The sequence below is a fragment of the Triticum aestivum genome, chromosome 4B, assembly GCF_018294505.1.
Source record: "Triticum aestivum cultivar Chinese Spring chromosome 4B, IWGSC CS RefSeq v2.1, whole genome shotgun sequence".
NCBI classification, from domain to species: domain Eukaryota; kingdom Viridiplantae; phylum Streptophyta; class Magnoliopsida; order Poales; family Poaceae; genus Triticum; species Triticum aestivum.
Genome location: NC_057804.1, coordinates 477,770,684 through 477,794,279, shown reverse-complemented (window position 1 = coordinate 477,794,279; position 23,596 = coordinate 477,770,684). Strand labels below are relative to the sequence as shown.

The window sequence follows — 23,596 nt, the reverse complement described above, 5'->3', positions numbered from 1 at the left end:
TGGACAAAGTTTGATTTCAAGTATAAGTTTGAACTGAAATTGATTGGATGACCAAACTGTACCTGTTTGGATCTCTTTATTTTGTTGTATAGTTGCTTCTGTGGTATCTTCTCTACTTTCTTTGTACCATCATTGAAAGTAATATGGATAAGAGAGGGGTTTCAGAAATAGGTTGTGAAGTGATAACAATATTCAGATTGTGTGCATGGTCCAAAACTGAACCATGGATGTTCATAGGGGGACCGGGCCACCACAGATTCTTGGTTGGCTGGGTGCTATTCTGCTAGATGTTTCACGTAGCAAGACGACACCGTCAGGATTAAGTCAAAAAGCTGAATATCATTGATGCTTTGTCGATTTTTTGTCTGAATTTTATTCACCTGCATAATGTTGAGCTTCCTGTTCTAAATGAATTTGATGTACCCAATTTAGTCTCCTGCAGAATGTTGAGCTTTATGTGATAAATTAATATGATGTACATTGCGTGAATAAAAACTTGTGGTATTTGTAGTATATTCTCCTACTTGTGAAGTTTGCGGTCAACAATTTACATAAACACAACATACTATTTAATAATGTTCCTTATGTGCGAGGATCCACTGATGATCAAGTTAAGGTCAAATATTTGCTGGCAAAGGGATTGCGGGAAATCTATGCAAATTGCTTAAGGTTCAACAAAATTGTGAGACACTTTATCTTATTTCTTTCTATCATGCCCTATGAATTAAAGTACAATTCAGGCAGGCTCCAAGCCTCTAATAGTTGAACGGAGCAAAAACTTAACCCATCCTTGTTTTGCCCTGCTTTATAAAAAAAGCAACATCGGAAGAAGTACACGGTCGAACGATACAAGGTGATGAGGTAACCCTCTTACAAAGCCGATCCTAAAATAAACGGCACACGCAAGACGCACGCGACTACGCTACCGACAAAGACCACCGAGAGAAATAAACACACTACACGCTATGACCTAGCACACCTAAACTCCACGATAACGCCCCCAAGAGAGAAAACGGCACAGAGCGTCGCCGTTGCCGAGTCCACACGGGACAAAGGTCTTCACCCGAAACTTTGACACGAAGAGAAGAACCACGACGACGTCTTCAGGAAGAACGCGACACCCTCAGGTGTCGCCGTCGTTGGCGCCACGGCACAGAGCTTTCGCTCGGCAACTCATCCGTGTCAGTGCGAGGTCACCAGGCGAAGCACGACGAAGTCAGAACTCCAGATCCGGATCGGGACGCCTCCCCTCCAAGAGAGAGGGCACATCCGAGCTACCCGCCGCACAACCTCATGTTGCCCACACAAGCCGGGAGGAAAGCCACCACCACCGCAATGAAGCCTGTCGGAGAGCAATCATGCGAACCACATTCGAAGCCGCTGCCCCGGCATCCCTGTCGCTAGATAGCGTATGCTGCTCACATTACAGCGCACTCAACCAAAGCAGGAAAAGCGACGACACTCCATCAACTCCTAGCCCGGCATCAGTCCCCGAGTCTGGGTTGGCGCCTCCACCGTAGGAGGCACTAACACCTGCATCCCGAGCCAATCCCGGTGGGCTGGGGGGACACCACCCTGAGACTGTCGACGGCCGCCGACGAGCTAGCCCCGGGCCCTTGGCCAGGCCGGCTCACACGACGCCATGTCCATGGCCACCGACGCTGATCCGCGCACCGATGCACCACTACCATGACCACCACCATCCAGCACCGTACCCGCAAGGAGACTCGCGAGCACCTCCCTGGTCGAGACCGACCACTCCTACCCAAAGCACATGTTCTGATCCGCCTCGGGCCGTGACTGGCCCGCCCGAGCACAAACCCTAGATCTGAACCTACCCATTAGTCCAGATCTGGGAGAGGGAGAACGCCGCCGCCGCCACCCTGCGCTACCAACCGAAGCCCAACCGTCAGATCCACGACATTGTGAGCTCAATTGGCCTGCACCACTGCTGCAGCCACCCGCAGCCGCCTAAGCCGGCTGGAAAGGACCAACCGGAACCTCAACGCTGCCACGGGCGAGCCCCTCCACGCCGTAGCCTCCACCGCGCCGCCCCGCCTTGGAGGAGGCCACAGGCCCGAGCCACCGCAGCCCGCGCTGTCCCAGGGCAGCAGGACGGCCGATCCGGGCAGATCTCATGCCGCCGCCGCAATTAACCCATCCTTCTATACTATTACTATGTGCTTATGTGCTTATGTCCTTATGTTGTTGCTACCTGAAAATTGGTGAACATATATGTGATTTTGGCTTACATGCATGTTTGTTAGCATAAATACCTAGGGGGTTAATGACACAATCTTTAGGATTCAAAAAATTATTCAGAAGATGGATTTGAGTGAATTTTGTACTCCCTCCCGCTTGCAGTTGCACCGCCTCACCCAGTTGCTCCCTCGTCCCAAAAAGAGGTGGGGCGTACGCAGCGGTCGTGAGCTCGCTGTCATGGGAGCTCACGAGATAGCTCTAGCGCAACTGATCGCCAAAAAAGGCATCAAAAGAATTTTTCAAAATGACAAAAAATATAATTTGTGGCAGTACAATATTAAGATTGGTAATCAGGGCTGGCAGATGATGGCGAGAACGAAGATGGAAGGAAGAAGGATTGTGGAGAAAGATGACACTTTAATTGTCTTCTTGTACATAGTTTTTGAAATGAGCTCTTGCAGCTGTTATATTTAATATGAAGATATTCTCACTTATATTAACAAATCTGTTTTTCTATACTACAATTAAACAAGCGAACATTATTTTTCCTAAGCGCACCCCTCTAATGTACACAGAACATCTATATCTATACTACAATTAAACAAGCGAACATTATTTTTCCTAAGCGCACCCCCTCTAATGTACACAGAACAACACGGAAGAATTAAAGCCCCACGATAAGACCCACCCTTTGGTTTGAACCGTCAAGATAACAACCAACTCTCACCAAAAACACGTCTAGCAATTTAAGGAGGCGGATGAAAACTCTGCCATCGTGCATGCGAATCGTGCTAATCGTGCTAAGAGAGGAAACGAGAGAAAAATCAGCATGCAATAACTATCCCATGATTTAGGGGATAATAGCCATCCAGCAACAGCCTTGCAACCTTGATCTCCTCTAAGCCACAAGCCACGGCCTCGATCTTCTCCAACAGACGCCCAAATCTGCTCCGCCTCATGAAGGGCAGGAAGGCTGTGGCGCGGTGATTGAGCGTGGTAGGCAGGAACGTGGTGGGAGAGACGATGGGCTGGGGTAATGCAGGGGAGGAGGTCGGCCCCAGGAAGAGCAGGAAGGCCGCGGCGAGGTGGTTGAGCGCGGTGGTGCAGGAGCCAAGTGGGGCGCTAGCGAGGTCATACTGGATGAGGCGCTAGACCCGGACGGTGGCGGCTGCGTCGCCCAGCTCGATGCAAGCGAGAGGATGATGAGTTGGGTTACTTTGGTATCGATTTGGAGTCGGGGTGAAGATGCAGTGTCAGCCGCTGCCGCTGCTCCTCGCGGCTCTTCTTTGCAAGCCCACTGAAGGACATCCACACGTGCATGCGCGATATCATGGAAGCGGTTGGGTCGTTCGTCGCATGGGCTTGGCCTTGCATATCCGCCACACTGTCGTTAACACATCTCTTGGCCACCACATTCGGCACACACGCATGTGACACATCTGGAGTTCTGAACCAGGGGCGCACGTGGTAGTGAAACACCCGCTGGATCTTGGTCTCATCTTATCTGGGTGATTGTAGTGTGCGCATATGAACCAAGTCACCCGTACCAGGCTTGCTGGCGCGCCGCCCTCGGGTGGGCATGGAGTGCCGCTGCGGATGAATGGGAACGTGGGATACACTCTGCGCCGGCAGAGGGGCCGTCATAGTAGATGGATCAGCTAGATTTGTCCGGCTCAGTGAAAATAAACAAGTCATTAGGCGAGCAAATTCGTTAGTTAATGTATTAGGTGTGGGGTTCTAGGACCTATACACTGCGTTTGAACACTACTGCTGAGCGACAACATATGGTCACTAGATCTGATCACCTGACAGCATGACGAGATCAGGTTGTCACTTACCGATTGCCCCGTCAGTTCTATTTCCGAGCCAAGTACTAGCAGAGAATTAGCAGTATGATATAGCTAGCATTACTCTTGCATTTTCATGCTTTGATTATTAACTCGGTAGGTCAGATCTTCACATTCACGTTGTGTATTGGAGTTATATTGTTGCTTTCTTCGTCATTACCGAATTAAATGTTCGTCTGCGTTATGGATGTTGCTAAATCATCATAATGCAACTGGTTTTTGCAGAAAATTGCTGCTTGGAACAGGAGTTACTTTAAGTCCGAGTATTCTCATTGCAACATTAACCAGTATATATTCAGATTCGCTGGGATTCTTGTATCAAAGGAGATGATAAACCGGACAGGCAACTTTGGTACAATAGTCATCACTGAACAAGCACATTCATCCAACCGTACTACTTCAGATTTTCAATAAAAGGTGAGGGTTACTTCAGAAAGGTAACAAATTAGGTAAACCAATTAATTTTTGTATCCATAAATTGCTGTGTATATAGCTTGAGTGAACTGGAAACATGAATTCCCCCCTTTCACTATTTTTTAGTGCATATCATCGGGATCTCATAGAGTTTGATGGAATATACATTGTTAGTAAGGGACTGCAGATTCTATTTGTTTCCTGTGAGAACAATGAACAAGTGAACTCCGGTGGCTATTATTTATTTTGTTTGTAAAACAAGTAGCAAATGACAGATTTATCAGTCATAAACCATGGTGAAAGGTATTATGAATTACAATTTACATCTGTGAGTAATCTCTCCTGTATTACATATTGCCATCTATTTCACATATTCGTACTCACTTTATACTTCGGCGCAACTGAATTGTCAATGTCCAAAACACATATAGTTCATTTGTCAGGACATTTTGTACAGCTTATTCGCAACTTACATATCTCCTGTCTCGTGATTCCTTTAGTTCAAAATAGTGTTGAAATTTAATTCGTTGTGAAGTACGCAGTGCTCAGTTCACCTATTTGGCTATTTGGTACACCTAGCTGTATAACCTGGAAGCCCTTAGTTGAGTTGTGTTCTCGGAACTTCTTTTCAATATATAACCTATCTGACCCTTACAAAAATTCTTATTTTTTGACAATTTAGCATCTTTATGGTGATTATGACAGTGCAATTTGCCACACATACACGTTTCTTTCATAGTTCATCATTTATGCTATTCTATGCTTGTGTAAACAATAGTTGCTGGTATTTCACCTCACAAAAATATTTCTTCAACAGAGTTTCCTCTTCCTCGGGTGATGATGACGAAATCAGCTTGTAGAGAAATTTCCTATTCTTGCACATAGAATAGTATCTGGAAATTGTGTCCATGTTTTATTGCAAGGATCCGATGTATTCATCCTAATGTAACTTGCTTATTGAGCAGTGCATAGTTCCTGGTGGTAGAAGCTAGGCATAGTTGGGACTTCCAGAAAACAAAAGTATATCTGAAAGATCAAAATGTAAATTAGGCATTGCTTATTTAGCAAAATGTGGATGCTCTAAGAGGCAAAATGTTCAGAATGTTATATGACTTTTTTGTTGTTGATTTTATTTGATTGATTGCGTCCTAACTAGAATGTATGAAATTTTTTCCTATCATTATACGTGCGTTGCACGTGCACATTTACTAGTTTCATGAAGGGATTTTATGTGGAGCAATTTGACATACTGCTTCCCAAAAGAGATGGGAAACAATGGAACCTTCGACATGCACATAAATCAATGGAACCTATGTAAGTGCTTTCTATTTACTTCTCCCTTAGATATGCATGGAAATGAAAGGAATATTCGAAGATAAAGAATTTAGTTGTCCCCAATCTATAATTATTACGCCCGCGGAGATGAGAAAGATCCAACGATGTTCATACCTAGATCCACTCGATTTACTTCTTGATGTTCCATGGTTATCAATGTAAATCACATCTATATTGAAGTTTCGCATATGAAACAACTTCCTGATTTACAATTAAATGTACATTTACAATGATGAATGTTAAGTATCAGATATGTAATCAGAAAGTCTAGGAACCAAATTTTAAAATATGACATGTACATACTGTTTGTACAGGTTTAGCCTGAAATAGCTCCAAGAACTTTCTGATTTACCATTCCAAAATATGGACTCACAATAATAAAGTTTCTCACTAGTAGTGATACCCTCTAGGAAATATGTAGTCCCAAATTAATTCCTACTGATATGTACATATTGTTCTTTCTGATCACATGGCATGGAATACAATGTTCACAGGCAAACATAGCTACAAAAACATATCAGTATATGCTTTGATAGTGATAGCTTCAGTATTTCAGAAAATAAACAACATACTGACCAAATTATATTAAGTAAACTGTACAAGATTCAGCTTACCTTATGCTTGGAAAGAGCCTTTTCAATCATTTTACTGGTTCATCTATCTCTAGTAAGGCACAAGCCAATTTCCCTCTATTTGTAGTCTGTAGAAATCCCGGCGTAAGGTTGAGCAAGCAAACAACTCACATATTGATGGAAATGATTTAGAAATTATATATTTTAGTAAACATGTCTGACCTGTAAAAAGCCATGGGTCTTTCTCGGTTTTGTAGTGCAGAGCTCAACAACTGAAACTAAAAATACATGTTGGGTCGACACAAGCTGAAACATTGGCTTAAAGCACATCACATGAAACATCAGTCTATCCTACGCCATTTAGTGTGGTGGCGCTGAAGGTTGATAATATCACTTCGGAAGCATATAAGCTAATTTCAGTCCTTTGTCAAAAGCCAAAATGAAGGCAACCACATCACATCCCATGAGATAGAAGATTAAAGAACTTACCATCAAGATGGAAACCGGGACGGGTTCTCCTTCGTCGGATGTTGGTAGACGACGTCAACAAAATCAGGGCATGTCATACTATGCCTCTAATGCGTCGGACATTACCAAACGAACAACGGAGGCTTGGCCTGTTCACGAACCCATGGCGTCCACCCCTCGTCGACTCTCGTTCCTTCACCGTCATCATGGGTCAGGCATCAACGACATTACTCCATTGCTGTTGAGCACGGCCTCCAACGTCACAACACCAAAGTTGCAAATTGTCTTGATTGGACTACAACACAGAAAACATCATTCAAATGGCAGATTATAAATATGCAAGAGAAAATTATATTGCGCTATCGCATATATCAGACAATCTCTGTCTTCCCCTTGCTGCTCACAACAAAGAATGCTAAATTTTGATTGATGCCTTGAGTTAAATGATGCCCTGGTAAATAGATGACCGCAATCTAAAATCTGTACCTGTTGAACTATCATTTTATAAGCACCTCCTATAAGAAGTCTCCAATAGAAAGTAATGTTACTGATGGTTAGGTAAACCTGAACGACATAAAAATCAAGATTGTACTATTACTGATAGCTAGCTAACATGAACCACAAAGAATTTTAAAATAACCTTGTTTAATCAGGTGTATCTCGTCGAACATTGAGCAGCTCCACACGAGTGCCTCCCCTCCATCTAGGTAGATAGATTCCTAGTAAAGCGGACCGATGTGCATCGTATCATATTGTTCTAGTCATATATAGAACCAATATAGATTATTACATAAAAAAATGGCATATCTCAATCGGACAAATTTATGCATAGATGGGGGTAAATTAATTGGATAATCAAGAAACATGACAGAGAGATTCAATCACTAATTGTTCCCCTGCACAGAGAAGCAAGTGATCTACTAATGCATGGCGGAATGTATGTCTTGCCCGAAATCAACATATGAAGCTCTTTTTCTTTCACCAAACTTGAAACATCAAGTGTACCCTACCTGCATACAGAACAAGACCAAGATCAACACATGCCTGTAAAATCAGAGACCACCAAATTTGATTTAAACACAAAAGAAAAAGGAAGAGCTGCCAAGTTAGGCCGCAACCGCCTGGTTGTAACTGTTGCTGCTAGCGGACGTGTGTAAGAGGAAATCTGGCTGCCCCAGCTATATGTTGAATTGCACGTTTATTACCAAAACAGAAAATTACATATTTTCTATTTGATCAGCAATCTGCTTGGATCGTCATGAAATGCCTTGTGGACATAAAAAATACATATCAATTTCTTTATGAAAACTGAAAAGATCTTCGTCAGTCAGGTGTATAACATCTTCTGGAAACATTAAGTTTCCGCAAGAAGCTTAGCTTGCCCAGAAGGCATGTAAACTGCTAGTAACTCAGTTTGCTTCAGAATGGATTCTAACTTAAACTACAGGTGAGGCATGAAGGTATAGAAAACAACTTAAAAAATTCCCCAGACCAACACTAAATAAATGGGTGACTTGTAGAAATATGAGCCGTTGAGGCGTCAGATAAACTTATTTTGCTAGGGGGACAGTACGAATAGCAGTAGCAGGTAGACTTGGCACAACTGGAACCTGCTTGTCGTGGAAGGTGCTCGTGGTACCTGAAACAGCTCCACCCTTTGGAGGACTTGTGATCTACCATGCGTCAGGCCTCTAGGAACAGCGGGTTCTCCTCCAAGATAACCAAAGAAGCTTGGTTTGGTCAAAATCATAAATCAGCGAGAATCAAAGCGCACATCAGTCTGAACCCTCGGCTAGCTCGCATTGCTACTTCCTTGCCGAACTTGGCCTAGAGTCCAAGACACTTGTATTGAGTCTTCTGGCAGTGATTCCTTGGGCAGCTCCTTTCTCCTCTGGGTCATGTGAGCCCGGGTAGCAGTAAGCATATTTTATACAAGCAGCGGCTTAACCAGCAAATGCACAACAGGAGCAGCACACATATCTGGCAAGACATTCAGCAAGATCTAACACATAAACACAACATGTGTTTTGTAGTTCAACTCAATGAAAAGGACGTGGCTTGAGATTTATTACCGCAATGGGATGGCAGTCCGGCTGGATCTGGTTGGAGCAGGCACCGGAGACCTTCCAGTGCAGGCACCGACGATGGCAATCGCCGCACGCCCCTCCTCCTTGAGATCTGACCATGGATCAATGGATATGTGGGAAGAGGAATCTCGTCTTGCCATCGTCACCGGGAAGGACTGAGATGACCTCCTTGAGATGAATACGACAGCCTTGGGACTAACATATTGATCCAGTGCCAGTTCCTGTTTGTTACATGTTTTATGTTTCGCAAAAACCCAATATCAAACGGAATCCAAACGGGATAAAAAAGGACGGAGAATTATTTTGGAATATTTGGAATTTTCTGGAGGAAGAATCAATGCGAAACGGTGCCCGAGGTGGCCAGGAGATAGGGGGCGCGCCCTCCCCCTGGGCGCGCCTGACACTCTCCTGGGCCACCCGTAATGCAGTTGACGCTCTTCTTTTGCCGCAAGAAAGCTAATTTTATGAGAAAAATCTAGGCGAAAGATTCACCCCAATCGGAGTTACGGATCTCCGGATATAAAAGAAACGATGAAGGGGAAGGATCTGAGAACGGAGAAACAGAGAGATAGATCCAATCTTGGAGGGGCTCTCGCCCCTCCCAAGCCATGGGAGCCAAGGACCAGAGGGGAAACCCTTCTCCCATCTAGGGTGGAGGTCAAGGAAGAAGAAGAAGAAGAAGGGGGGCTCTCTCCCCTTGCTTCCGGTGGCGTCGGAACGCCGTTGGGGGCCATCATCATTGCCGCGATCTTCACCAACACCTCCGCCATCTTCGCCAACATCTCCATCACCTTCCCCCTCTATCTACAATGGTCCACTCTCCCGCAACCCGCTGTACCCTCTACTTGAACATGGTGCTTTATGCTTCATATTATTATCCAATGACGTGTTGCCATTCTATGATGTCCGAGTAGATTTTTGTTGTCCTATTGGTGGTTGATAAACTGCTATGATTGATTTAATTTTCTTGTGGTTATGTTGTTGTCCTTTGGTGCCCATCATATGAGCGCGCGCGTGGATCACATCATAAGATTACTTGTATGTTGATAGTACTATGTATTGGAGGGCAAGAGTGACAGAAGCTTCTACCTAGCATAGAAATTGATGCATACGGGATTGAAGGGGGACCAATATATCTTAATGCTATGGTTGGGTTTTACCTTAATGAACGTTAGTAGTTGCAGATGCTTGCTAATAGTTCCAATCATAAGTGCATAGAATTCCAAGTCAGGGATGACATGCTAGCAGTGGCCTCTCCGACATAAAACTTGCTATCGGTCTAGTAAAGTAGTCAATTGCTTAGGGACAATTCCACAACTCCTACCACCACTTTTCCACACTCGCTATATTTACTTTATTGTTTATTTGTCTAAACAACCCCTATTTTCTATTTACGCGTTCTTTACTATCTTGCAAACCTATCCAACAACACATACAAAGTACTTCTAGTTTCATACTTGTTCTAGGTAAAGCGAATGTCAAGCGTGCGTAGAGTCGTATCAGTGGCAGATAGGACTTGAGAGAGTATTAGTTCTACCTTTAGCTCCTCGTTGGGTTCGACACTCTTACTTGTCGAAAGAGGCTACAACTATCACGTATACTTGCGGGTGATCAAGACCTTTTTCTGGCGCCGTTGCCGGGGAGTCATAGCGTGGGGTGAATATTCTCGTGTGTGCTTGTTTGCTTTATCACTAAGTAATTTTTATTTGCTGTTCTTAGTTGTTCTTTATCATTAGTTATGGATATGGAACACGAAATGCTCAAAAAATTAGGTGTACTTGCTGCTCATGGAGATGGGGAACCTCCTAAAACCCTCGATGATTGTTATGTGAAAGATATTATGTACTACTTTAATAATCCTGAGAAAACCCCACTCAACTATGTTATGGGAGTAACGTTGGATCAACGTGAATACTTTAGGGATTATCGCTTGACACAAAAAGGGAAACTTTTATGGGATCAAATTTCTATGTTGCATTGGTATGCTTGGGATCTATGCTTGAGATATGATTATAATTGTTGCTCTAGGATGAAGGCTCCATGCCTTCCCTTTTCATGCAAATTTAATGATAATGAAACCTTAGCTTCTTATGCTAATGATATATATGATTACTATGATGTTGAATGAATTGAAGAATTTGTTGCTTATAAGGCTGCTTATGAAATTTAATCTTTGTTTGAAAAGTATGAAGCTTTTGATGATGATGTTTATAGGCCTGAAAATTTTGCTATATTGAAATATTGCTATGAGAATTATGAATATAATTACAATATTGATGCATTTATTGAGAAAGTCTCCGCTGTCCAAGAAGAGATTAATATTTTGCAGGAAGCTATGGAAGAAGAAATTGATGAAACTGTGAGCTCATTGGATGAAAAAGATGATGAGGAGAGTGAAGAACAAAAGGAGGAAGAGCGGATTGATTACCCGTTCCCACCTTATAATGAGAGTAACTCTTCAACTCATACATTGTTTAATTCCCCTTCGTGCTTACCGAAGGATGATTGCTATGATGATTGCCATGATCCCGTTGATTCTCTTGAAATATCCCTTTTTGATGATGCTTGCTATGCTTGTGGCCAAGATGCCAATATGAATTATGCTTATGGAGATGAACTTGCTATAGTTCCTTATGTTAAACATGAAATTTTTGCTATTGCACCCATGCATGATAGTCCTATTATCTTTTTGAATTCTCCAAACTACACTATATTGGAGAAGTTTGTGCTTATTAAGGATTATATTGATGGGTTGCCTTTTACCATTGCACATGATAATTTTGATGAATGTAATATGCATGTGGTTGCTTCTCCTACTTGCAATTATTATGAAAGAGGAACTATATCTCCGCCTCTTTATGTTTCCAATATGATAAAATTGCAAGAAACTGCTTATACTATGCATTGGCCTTTACTATGTGTGCATGAATTGTTCTTTTATGACATGCCGATGCATAGGAAGAGAGTGAGACTTCGTCATTGCTTGATGTATGTTACTTTGTGCTCACTACTAAATTACAAATCATTGTTAATTAAAATTGGCTTTGAAATACCTTGGGATCCGGGTGGATTCACTACTTGAGCACTATATGCCTAGCTTAATGGCTTTAAAGAAAGCGCTGTCAGGGAGACAACCCGGAAGTTTTAGAGAGTCATTTATTTCTGTTGATTGCTTTTATATAGTCTAAAACCAAAAAAATAAAGAGGGGAACCTAAAAACTTTTCAAAAAGGAAAGTGAAAGTGAGAAAGACAAGCATTGTTGAAGTGGGAGCTAGCCTTGAACTTTGTTCATGCTCACGGAAACTTTGTGAATCTTGATTACAGAAACTTTTCAACAAAAATAATTATCCCCTTGTATAATTCAATTGTATTATAAAAATAATGTGCCAAGGTTTTCCTTTAGGATGTTTACAATGCTTGTTGGTTTGTACGGTGCAGGACAGAAACTTTGGCTGTAGTGCGCGATTTTACATTTTTAACTGGAACGTCAAATGGTTCTAATTCCTTTTGCACTATCTTTCTGCACAAATTATTTATTTTTCCTAGTTTTGGTAGAATTCTTGGGGTACCAGAAGTATGGTGAATGTTCAGATTGCTACAGACTGTTCTGTTTTTGACAGATTCTGTTTTTGATGCATAGTTTGCTTGTTTTGATGAATCTATCAATTTATATCAGTGGATTAAGCCATGGAAAAGCTATATTACAGTAGACACAATGAAAAAACAAAATATGAATTGGTTTGCAACAGTACTTAGAGTGGTGATTTGCTTTTTTATACTAATGGATCTTACCGAGTTTTCTGTTGAAGTTTTGTGTGGATGAAGTGTCTAATCGAGGAGGTTTTGATATGAGGAAAAGGAAGAGAGGCAAGAGCTCAAGCTTGGGGATGCCCGAGGCACCCCAAGTAAATATTCAAGGAGACTCAAGCGTCTAAGCTTGGGGATGCCCCGGAAGGCATCCCCTCTTTCTTCAACAAGTATCAGTATGTTTTCGGATTCGTTTCGTTCATGTGATATGTGCAATTCTTGGAGCGTCTTTTGCATTTAGTTTTCACTTTTATTTTATGCACCATGCTGGTATGATATAGTCCTTGGTTGATTTATAGAATGCTCATTGCACTTCACTTAAATCTTTTGAGTATGGCTTTATAGAATGCTTCATGTGCTTCACTTATATCATTTGAAGTTTGGATTGCCTGTTTCTCTTCATATAGAAAACCGCCATTTGTAGAATGCTCTTTTGCTTCACTTATATTTGTTAGAGCGTGGTCATATCTTTTGTAGAAAGAATTAAACTCTCTTGCTTCACTTATATCTATTTAGAGAGATGACAGGAATTGGTCATTCACATGGTTAGTCATAAAATCCTACATAAAACTTGTAGATCACTGAATATGATATGTTTGATTCCTTGCAATAGTTTTGCAATATAAAGGTGGTGATATTAGAGTCGTGCTAGTTGAGTAATTGTGAAATTGAGAAATACTTGTGTTGAGGTTTGCAAGTCCCGTAGCATGCACGTATGGTGAACCGTTATGTAATGAAGTTGGAGCATGAGGTGTTCTTTGATTGCTTTCCTTATGAGTGGAGGTCGGGATCGCGCGATGGTTAACTCCTACCAACCCTTCCCCTAGGAGCATGCGTAGTAGTACTTTGCTTCGAGGGCAAGTAGACTTTTGCAATAAGTATATGAGTTCTTTATGACTAATGAGAGTCCATGGATATACGCACACTCACCCTTCCACTTTGCTAGCCTCTATTGTGCCGCGCAACTTTCGCTGGTATCATGAACCCATTATTTACCTTCCTCAAAACAGCCACCATACCTACCTATTATGGCATTTCCATAGCCATTCCGAGATATATTGCCATGCAACTTCCATCATCATCATATACATGACTTGAGCATTCATTGTCATATTGCTTTGCATGATCGTAAGATAGCTAGCATGATGTTTTCATGGCTTGTCCATTTTTTGATGTCATTGCTATGCTAGATCATTGCACATCCCGGTACACCATGGGAAGCATTAATATAGAGTCATATCTTTGTTCGAGATATCGAGTAATATTGAGTTGTAAGTAAAGAAAAGTGTGATGATCATCATTATTAGAGCATTGCCCCAGTGAGGAAAGGATGATGGAGACTATGATTCCCCTACAATTCGGGATGAGACTCCGGACTTTATGAAAAATAAAAGAGGCCAAAGAAGCCCAAATAAAAAAAGGCCAAAGAATCCCACCAAAAAAATAAAAAAAAAGAAAAAAAGGAAAAAAGGAAAAAATGAGAGAAAAAGAGAGAAGGGGCAATGTTACTATCCTTTTTCCACACTTGTGCTTCAGAGTAGCACCATGTTCTTCATAGAGAGAGTCTCCTATGCTTTCACTTTCATATACTAGTGGGAATTTTTCATTATAGAACTTGGCTTGTATATTCCAATGATGGGCTTCCTCAAAATGCCCTAGGTCTTCGTGAGCAAGCAAGTTGGATGCACACCCACTTAGTTTCTTTTGAAGAGCTTTCATATATTTATAGCTCTAGTGCATCCGTTGCATGGCAATCCCTACTCACTCACATTGATATCTATTGATGGGCATCTCCATAGCCCATTGATACGCCTAGTCGATGTGAGACTATCTTCTCCCTTTTTGTCCTCACAACCACCACCATATACCACCATAGTGCTATGTCCATGGCTTGCGCTCATGTATTGCGTAAGAGTTGAAAAAGCTGATGCGCGTTAAAAAGTATGAACCAATTGCTTGGCTGGAACCGGGGTTGTGCATGATGGGAGTATTTTGTGTAATGAAGATGGAGCATAGCCAGACTATATGATTTTGTAGGGATGAGCTTTCTTTGGCTATGTTATTTCGATAAGACATAATTGCTTGGTTTGTATGCTTGAAGTATTATTGTTTTTATGTCAAATGATAGACTATTGCCTTGAATCACTCGTGTCTTTATATTCATGCCATGATTAGACATATGATCAAGATTATGCTAGGTAGCATTCGAAATAAAAAATTATATTTTTATCATTTACCTACTCGAGGACAAGCAGGAATTAAGCTTGGGGATGCTGATACGTCTCCGTCATATCTATAATTTCTGATTGTTCCATGCCAATATTATTCAACTTTCATATACTTTTTGCAACTTTTTATACTATTTTTGGGACTAACATATTGATCCAGTGCCCAGTGTCAGTTCCTGTTTGTTGCATGTTTTATGTTTCGTAGAAACCCAATATCAAACGGAATCCAAACGGGTTAAAAATGGACGGAGAATTATTTTGGAATATTTGGGATTTTTCGGAGGAAGAATCAACGCGAAACGGTGCCTGAGGTGGCTAGGAGATAGGGGGCGCGCCCTCCCCCCTGGCGCGCCTGGCACTCTACTGGGCCACCCGTAAGGCAGTTGACACTCTTCTTGCCGCAAGAAAGCTAACTTTATGAGAAAAATCTGGGCGAAAGATTGACCACAATCGGAGTTACGGATCTCCGGATATAAAAGAAACTATGAAGGGGAAGGATCTGAGAACGCAGAAACAGAGAGATAGATCAAATCTCGGAGGGGCTCTCGCCCCTACCAAGCCATGGGAGCCAAGGACCAGAGGGGAAACCCTTCTCCCATCTAGGGAGGAGGTCAAGGAAGAAGAAGAAGAAGGGGGGCTCTCTCCCCCTCGCTTCCGGTGGCGTCGTAACGCCACCGGGGGCCATCATCATCGCCGCGATCTTCACCAACACCTCCACCATCTTCGCCAACATCTCCATCACCTTCCCCCCTCTATCTACAACAGTCCACTCTCCCGCAACCCGATGTACCCTCTACTTGAACATGGTGCTTTATGCTTCATATTATTATCCAATGATGTGTTGCCATCCTATGATGTCTGAGTAGATTTTCGTTGTCCTATTGGTGGTTGATGAATTGCTATGATTGATTTAATTTGCTTGTGGTTATGCCGCTGTCCTTTGGTGCCCATCATATGAGCGCGCGCGTGGATCACACCATAGCGTTAGTTGTATGTTGATAGGACTATGTATTGGAGGGCAAGAGTGACAGAAGCTTCTACCTAGCATAGAAATTGATGCATACGGGATTGAAGGGGGACCAATATATCTTAATGCTATGGTTGGGTTTTACCTTAATGAACGTTAGTAGTTGCGTATGCTTGCTAATAGTTCCAATCATAAGTGCATAGAATTCCAAGTCAGGGATGACATGCTAGCAGTGGACTCTCCCACATAAAACTTGCTATCGGTCTAGTAAAGTAGTCAATTGCTTAGGGACAATTCCACAACTCCTACCACCACTTTTCCACGCTCGCTATATTTACTTTATTGTTTATTTATCTAAACAACCCCTATTTTCTATTTACGCATTCTTTACTATCTTGCAAACCTATCCAACAACACCTACAAAGTACTTCTAATTTCATACTTGTTCTAGGTAAAGCGAACGTCAAGCATGCGTAGAGTTGTATCAGTGGAAGATAGGACTTGAGAGAATATTTGCTCTACCTTTGGCTCCTCATTGTGTTTGACACTCTTACTTATCGAAAGAGGCTACAACTATCCCGTATACTTGCGGGTCATCAATATACCAAGGGGACGCAGATCGTGATATCACATAGAGTACTTGATATACATGGGATAACATGCGAAGGTTGATGAACATTCGTGATATCACATAGAGTACGGCGTTGAACAAGAATCCCATCGTCTTGTTGTTGTTTCAAACCATCTGACTTGCTATTGCGATAATATGCCCGCCTCCGCGCGTTGAAAACCCCCCGATGGTCTACCAGATGAATCAGATGTATGAGAGTTAGTGAATAAAAAAAGCTCGAGCATGGGATTTTAGAGGTCGGGTTGAACAATAGGTTTCTCCGTGTATGTTATGTTTACAACTCACTTAAATCACATTGATACAACATATACGAAACCAGCTTAATAACTTATATTAGCAAAGATTAGTCAGCATGCTCACGTTAAACAACTTACCAGAATTTGAAAGGGAAGGCTGATTCTCCTCTTGCAACCTGACCTTATCCTCCTCTTTTTTCTTCCGATAAGACGCACGCCTTTGTGCGTTGAACTGCTCCATTGTTTTTTCAGCTCCTGTTGCATGCTGCTCGCAAGTTCTATCGGATGCATCATGTCAAAAATAAAAAATAAAAAGCCAATAAACCTGACTGATCCAATACCGAACACGTCGGCTTGGATGGTGGATAAGCATGCATGGGAATACCTTGTAGCTTTGCCAAACCATCCATCTCATCGTTTGAAGGTTCACAGCCTGCAGCTTACCAATCAAGAAAAAATGCGGTATGTTGTACATGAAGGTGAACACCCATATTTATAAATTATGGCATATGAAATGCGGATGAGTCAGTACCAGTTGCATCTTGTGCTACAAATGTGCCAAAATTGAGTGTTAGATTATTCGGAGCCGACAATGAAGCATCATGATGGTCTCCAACCCGTAGTATCTTGATCCATCTGTAGAGTTGTAAGCAGAATGAAAATAATACCAATGATACATAGGCGACATACTATGCACGCAACATTCTTGGCATACGAAATGAGGATGAGTCGGTACCATATTCATTTTGTGCTTCAAATATGCCAGAATCCACTGTTAGATTACTTGGAGCCGACAATGAAGCTTCATGATGGTCTCCAACTTGTAGCAATCTTGATCCATCTGTAGAGTTATAACCAGGATGAAAATAAGACCAATGATACATAGGCGACAAACTATGCAGGCAACATTCTCACCAATCTTCATACAATCTTATACCTGGAACCGTCATGTAAGTATCGTCAAATTTTTCAGCTACGGGTAAGATGCCTGCATTATATTCTTCATCATTTCCGCCGCTCGTAAGGCCTGCAATACACTATGCATAAAGCTTGTCACTGCCAGAAATGAACCGAATGCATGTGTAGGAATTTATGATAGAGTGCATCATACCCGTAGTAACGTCCTCTTTTGGTTGATGTTCACCTGCCTTGCTTTTCGAATTCCCCATACGCACCTATGGAATGGCAGTTCACTGACATTAAATTACCATTGCCTGATGGCAAGAATATTTGAAATAGTGGGGGTGGGAGTAGCAAGATAACTATACTATGCATGATGTCCTCTAGATGTTTTGCATGTGTCTAGATGACAAACAGGGGTTGTGTTCTAGAATTCAGTTTGCAATGCTTTGATAAATATTTGAGATAAATAGATTACCGAGCCTCACTTTTAGATCTTATAAACGTATTTGCAGAACTGTTGTTTTGTTGTTTCCATGAACATCTGCACGTAGCGTCTTGAAGAGACCAATCTATATTTAGCTGAGCTATGCGAAGTTGCAACCCTCAATATGTCTACGAGGGCGTTTGTAGTTTTCATGTGCATACAGCATTTGGACCTTGCAGGACCCTCTTGGGTAGGCTGTTGCTGGAAAAAAACTACACAGCCGAATCGTTTTTTAATTTCCGAAACAAGATTTCTATTGCACAAGCCTTCTGAAACGGGATAGTGTTTTCCATTTCTTAAAGCTCAAATCTTGTTGCGCAAAATTGTAGATCAAAATAAGTTTATACAAGTCATGGATACCTAGCTAGCTATGTTCCAGTTTGACAATCAACTTTGTAGATGCTCAGTTTGTCAATGTTTTTATAAGATGTTTAATTTTTGGATGGAACAAAAAAGGAAGCATAGTTGAAATGCAATGCAATCAGACATGTAAAGGTGTTGCATTGCACAAAATGCTAGGGATGAGGCCAGAAGAAGGTTCAATGAAGTGAAAAAATTACTCCTTACTTGGTCTGCATGCAGTGATCGACTACTGGTCTGTTTGTCAGGTTAGGCCAAAACAAAACGTTGTTGTTAATTAGCAGCATACTACTACCTAGATGTAACTTTGTAGATGCTTTTTTACTGTTAACTTTGTAGATGCTTTTCTACCATTAATTGCAGTTTTTCTTGCAGTTGTTCGGTGTCCCATAGAAGCTGCATCTTTCTAGAAGCTGCTACATCATATTAAGTAAGTACACCCTGTTTGCCTAAAACAAAATTTCATGCACAGAAACAATTAACAGGCATTACCTTCATCATTAGCGCTGATACTGCGCATTACCTTGAGCATTGTCGGAGTAAATGACCACGCGTAGCCTAGCGGGCTCCCCCTGGCTCTTCAAAAAATAATAGGCCGATCAAGCCTTCAAGCACCCAAGACACGGGGCCGCCTTCCCCCGGCTGGCTATCCCACAAGCCGACTACCGGAAGGCGGCCCGGCCCTAAAAACTCTCATAAAGAAAGCAGCGAGAGGGTCGACTCCAAGAAGCCGGCCACAAGATGACCGGCTCCAAGAAGCCGGCCCCGACAGGCGGCCAAGTTCGTGCCCTCAAAGTCTGCACCCACATAACGGAGATGGGACGGGGCGTGGCAACAGTATAGCCTACCACCCCCGAATCCGGGAGCACGCATGGCCACAGTACGCCGTACGGGGCAGCCATGACCCGTCCGGCGGGGCACTGTTGCCATGCTGACCACGACGCCACCCACGACAGGCTGTTAGTACGGCCCGCAGGTGGCGGGCCCCTTTGGTCAGAGAGACACCCGAAGGCGGCCACGCTTCCCCTAGTCGGCCAGGGACGTAGCCGGCTCTCCCCAACCGGCTCGCTCCCTCCCTCGAAGTATGCGCACCATTAAGGAGACAAGACGAGGTAAGGCTACAATGAGAGCCCGCCAGGTAGCGGCACTGTAGCCATGCTTACCTCGACAAAGCCCTCGTCATCAAGAGTGAGGCAACAGTAACCAGTCCCCCGACAAGACCCCCAAGTGGTGGGACCTACCTATCGACCAGGAGGCCGGCAGCCGGTGAGACCCACCAGTCGGCGGGCCCCAGCGGTCGGCGGAGAAGCCGGCGAACGTAGACACTGACGGCTAGGGCCCACACCCAGACGGATTACCATTTTACCCCTAGGGGGTAGGCCTATATAAACCCCCCAGGGCACCCATGCAAAGGGTTGGACTCTAATAGTTTTAGACACAACTTTGAGAGGAGAAGAGAGCTAGCCTTGACCTTCTTCTTCCTCTTGCCAAACAGCTCAAGGAGCCTCTTGTAGCCACTTGCTGATCTAGTGATCATGCGGAGACCCCGTAGAGCAGGACTAGGGGTGTTATCTCCACGGAGAGCCCCCAACCTGGGTAAGATTCGTCGGTGTGCATGTCTTCGCCTTATCCCATTTCCAGGCACCGGTGATGTCTTATTGGCTCCCACAATGATAAGCCACCCGTTGGCATATGTCGCACCTATCACCCGACATTTGGCGCCCACCGTGGGGCCAGGTGCACCATCGTCCGGAGACCTGTTCTGGATGGGAACCCTTTTCCTCCCCCGCGAGCGTAGCCAGCCCGGCACGCCCGATGGCGCTTGCCCCGACGCGCTGCAAGGCATCGACGACGCCTGCGCGGCGAGCTACCTCGCCGATCTTCTTGGCGAGGCTCGCATCTCTGACGAGCCTGCATCCGACGCGGGCACCGGCTGCCTCGAGAGCCGCCTCGTCAGCCTCCTTGACCAACTCCACGTCTCCAGCGAGCCTGCTGTGGATTTGGAGTCGGTTGGATCCACTGACCCGATGCTTGTTGACTCCGACACGGCATCGCTTGACGCCTTCCCCACCAACGTGGTGGTCTTCGATGACCCTCTCCCTCGAGCCGACAGCGGCGGCAACACCATCACTGAGGTGCTAGTCATCAGCTACGGCGTCACCTCTGGCGAGAACGCCCACGACGCCCTGCAAGCGGCGCTACACGATTTGTCCGCCCCCATCCCGGTCGACGCCGAAGCTGAGGCGCTGGAGGCACGCCACCTTGCCCTCATTGCGGAGGGCCAGAAGATAGCCACCATGAGACGCCTCACTGAGGCTCACCAGCGCGAAGTAGACCGCGTCGCCTTCGGCACGCCACCTCCCGACGGGCCGAGCCGGGCCGGTGTCGTCTAGAAGCGTGGCGCAGCCATCGCCGACATGCTGGGAGCAGAACGCCCAGTCTACGCCACGCCTCTCGAGAACCTACGCGCCGCCCAGTCGGTCGTAGACGAGCTGAATGGACTGGGGGCCGACGAGCTCCCCTACATGACCAGACGCATCTAGTATTTGATCGACGTGGCCGCAAAGTGGCACGAAGCCGGCTTCTGCGCTGAAAGCCCTCCCCCATGCCGAGAGCACGGCGCAACGTCACGGACGCCGACTGCGGGCGGCGCCCGCACAAGACAAGAAAAGGAGCCGACTGCTAGTCGCAGTCGGACTCGAATCACCATCGTGCGCGCGTAGAATGCCGCCCTCGAGCTATGGAGCGGCGAGGCGATCCGCCTCCCCCTCTGCCTCGCGGGGAGAGATACCCCACCCCGCCGCCTGTCACGCATCCGACTCTCAGCGGCCGACGTGGCGCCACGAAGGAGTCGGCGAAAACGATGCCCGCCATCGGATCGACCGCCTAGCGTGATCCCTGGCGTTAGAAGAAGAAGATGATGTCGGCCCGCCTTGCTTTGGCCCCCGCATCCGCGACGAGCCTTTCCCCAAAGGGTTCTCGCTCCCAAGAGACATGCTTAAATACAACGGCTCTGTGAAGCCGGAAGATTGGTTGATCGACTACTCCACCGCAGTTCGCATAGCAAACGGCCACGCGTGTTGCCGTGAAATATGTCCCCCTCATGCTCCAAGGCACGACGCGCACCTGGCTCAATAGCCTCAAGCCTTACAGCATCAACAGCTGGCTAGACTTCACCGAAGCCTTCATCCGCAACTTCACCAGCACCTACAAACGGGCTCCCAAGCCCCGACAGCTCTCTTTGTGTGTTCAAGGGCCCAATGAATCAACTCGCGACTATCTAACGCGTTGGGCCGAGCTCCGCAACTCCTGCGAGGGGGTGCACGAGGTTCAAGCTATAGAGTACTTTACTGCCGGGTGCCGAGAAGGCACCCGCCTCAAGCACCGACTTCTCTGTGACGAGCCGACTACCCTCGACGAGTTGCTGATTATAGCAGACAAGTACGCCACGGCCGACTCTTCAATGAAGACCGAGCTCCGAGTAGACGCCTCCGGGAAGGTGCTCGCTCCGGCTCCTAAGACGTCGGCTAGAGACTCCAACCGACGCCCGTACCAGAACGACAACAAGCGCAAGGCTCCTATGCTGACTTCCACCAGTCGGCAAGTGGCCACAGTCAAAGACGAACAACGTGAAGGACGGCCCGCGCCCAAGAAGCAGAAGGGCGGCAAGCCGACTTGGCAGTCGGCTTGCTCCTATGAGCAAGCCCTTGATGCCCCCTGCAAGTTCCACAGCGGCGCGAAGGCCTCAAACCACACTACTCGGAAATGCCATTGGCTCACACGAATCTCCAAGGGCGAAGGGCTGGTGCCACGTCTGCCTGCTGGTCAGCCGCCTCCGGCTCCTCAGCAGCCGGCCGCTCGGCCGGCAGTCGGAGCTGTTCAAGACGAATTCCCTAACGGGCATGCCGCCTATGTCGTCTTTACAAGCCAGCCTGAAGACCGGAGTAGTCGGCGCCGACAACACCAAGAAGTCAACGCAGTCGCCTCCAACAACCCCGAGTTCATGCACTGGTCGGAGAAGCCCATCAGCTAGAGCCAGGCCGATCACCCAGAGGTGATGCCGTCTCCCGGCTCCTATGCATTGGTTTTGGACGCCACCCTCGCAACAGAAAGGCGAGCTGCCCGATTATCCCGCGTGCTGATAGATGGCGGGAGCAGCATCAACATACTATACCGTGACACCATGGAGAAGCTGAACATCAAGACGAAGCAGCTCATGCCTAGTTGGACTGTGTTTCACGGAATCGTACCCGGCCTGTCCTGCTCAACAATGGGCAAGATCAGGATAGATGTTCTCTTTGGGGACAAAGATCATTTTCCGCCAAGAAGCGATATGGTTTGAAGTGGTGGATCTGGAGAGCCCTTACCACGCACTGCTTGGCCGACCTGCTCTTGCCAAGTTCATGGTTGTGCCCCACTACGCCTACCTCAAGATGAAGATGCCGATGTAACACCCCCAGTGTCATGCTATAGTAACCCTCTGTGATTAAGCCTAATCATTTGGCTAAAGAATGCTTAATCACCTTTGTTCGATATCTCTTTTCAACTCCCATCTGAATTCAAATTCAAATCATAAGTGAAATTTGAAGTTGCACAAAAGTTGCTGGAAAAATGTTCATCAATTAGGAAATATTCCAATACCATTTGATGTAAATAAAAACAACATCACTCCTATGCTAGAATGGACACTAACATTTATAACAATGCCATTCTAGCAATTTAAAATGCAAATTCATTTATGAAAATTCCAAATGAATCTAAATCTCTCCCAATAATAATTGTGGCAGTGCCTAAAAATGCACTGGACTTTTGTGAGCCAGTTCCACATTTTCCCTAAATCATTAGGGTCCCCAGATAAATCATTATTCTTCTCTGCTAATTAAAGAAAAAGAAAAGGAAAGGCATAAGAGAGAGAGAGAGAGGACCCCCTGTCCCTCTGGACCTCAACCAACTGGCAACTAGGCCACCAGCCGGCCCAGCCCACGCCCCCTGGGTGGTCCTCCTCACTGCTCCTCCGACCGGGGCGCGTCCCCGCCGAACCAGGCACGCCGCCC

The 23,596-nt window shown here is 45.0% G+C and overlaps 1 long non-coding RNA gene across 4 annotated transcripts; it reads right to left on the bottom strand.

The window, feature by feature from the left end:
• Positions 1-4,221: 4,221 nt before the first annotated feature.
• LOC123092815 (uncharacterized) lies at positions 4,222-9,114 on the bottom strand. Of its 4 annotated transcripts, none has more exons than XR_006444875.1 (6): positions 8,911-9,114; positions 8,478-8,818; positions 6,860-7,848; positions 6,593-6,763; positions 6,413-6,498; positions 4,222-5,489 (listed from the first exon to the last, which is right to left on the bottom strand). It is a non-coding gene; the product is annotated as an uncharacterized lncRNA (long non-coding RNA). The 4 variants fall into 4 exon arrangements; XR_006444876.1 differs by having other exon boundaries at positions 6,593-7,133; positions 7,479-7,848; XR_006444877.1 differs by having other exon boundaries at positions 6,593-7,848; positions 8,449-8,818.
• Positions 9,115-23,596: the final 14,482 nt, after the last annotated feature.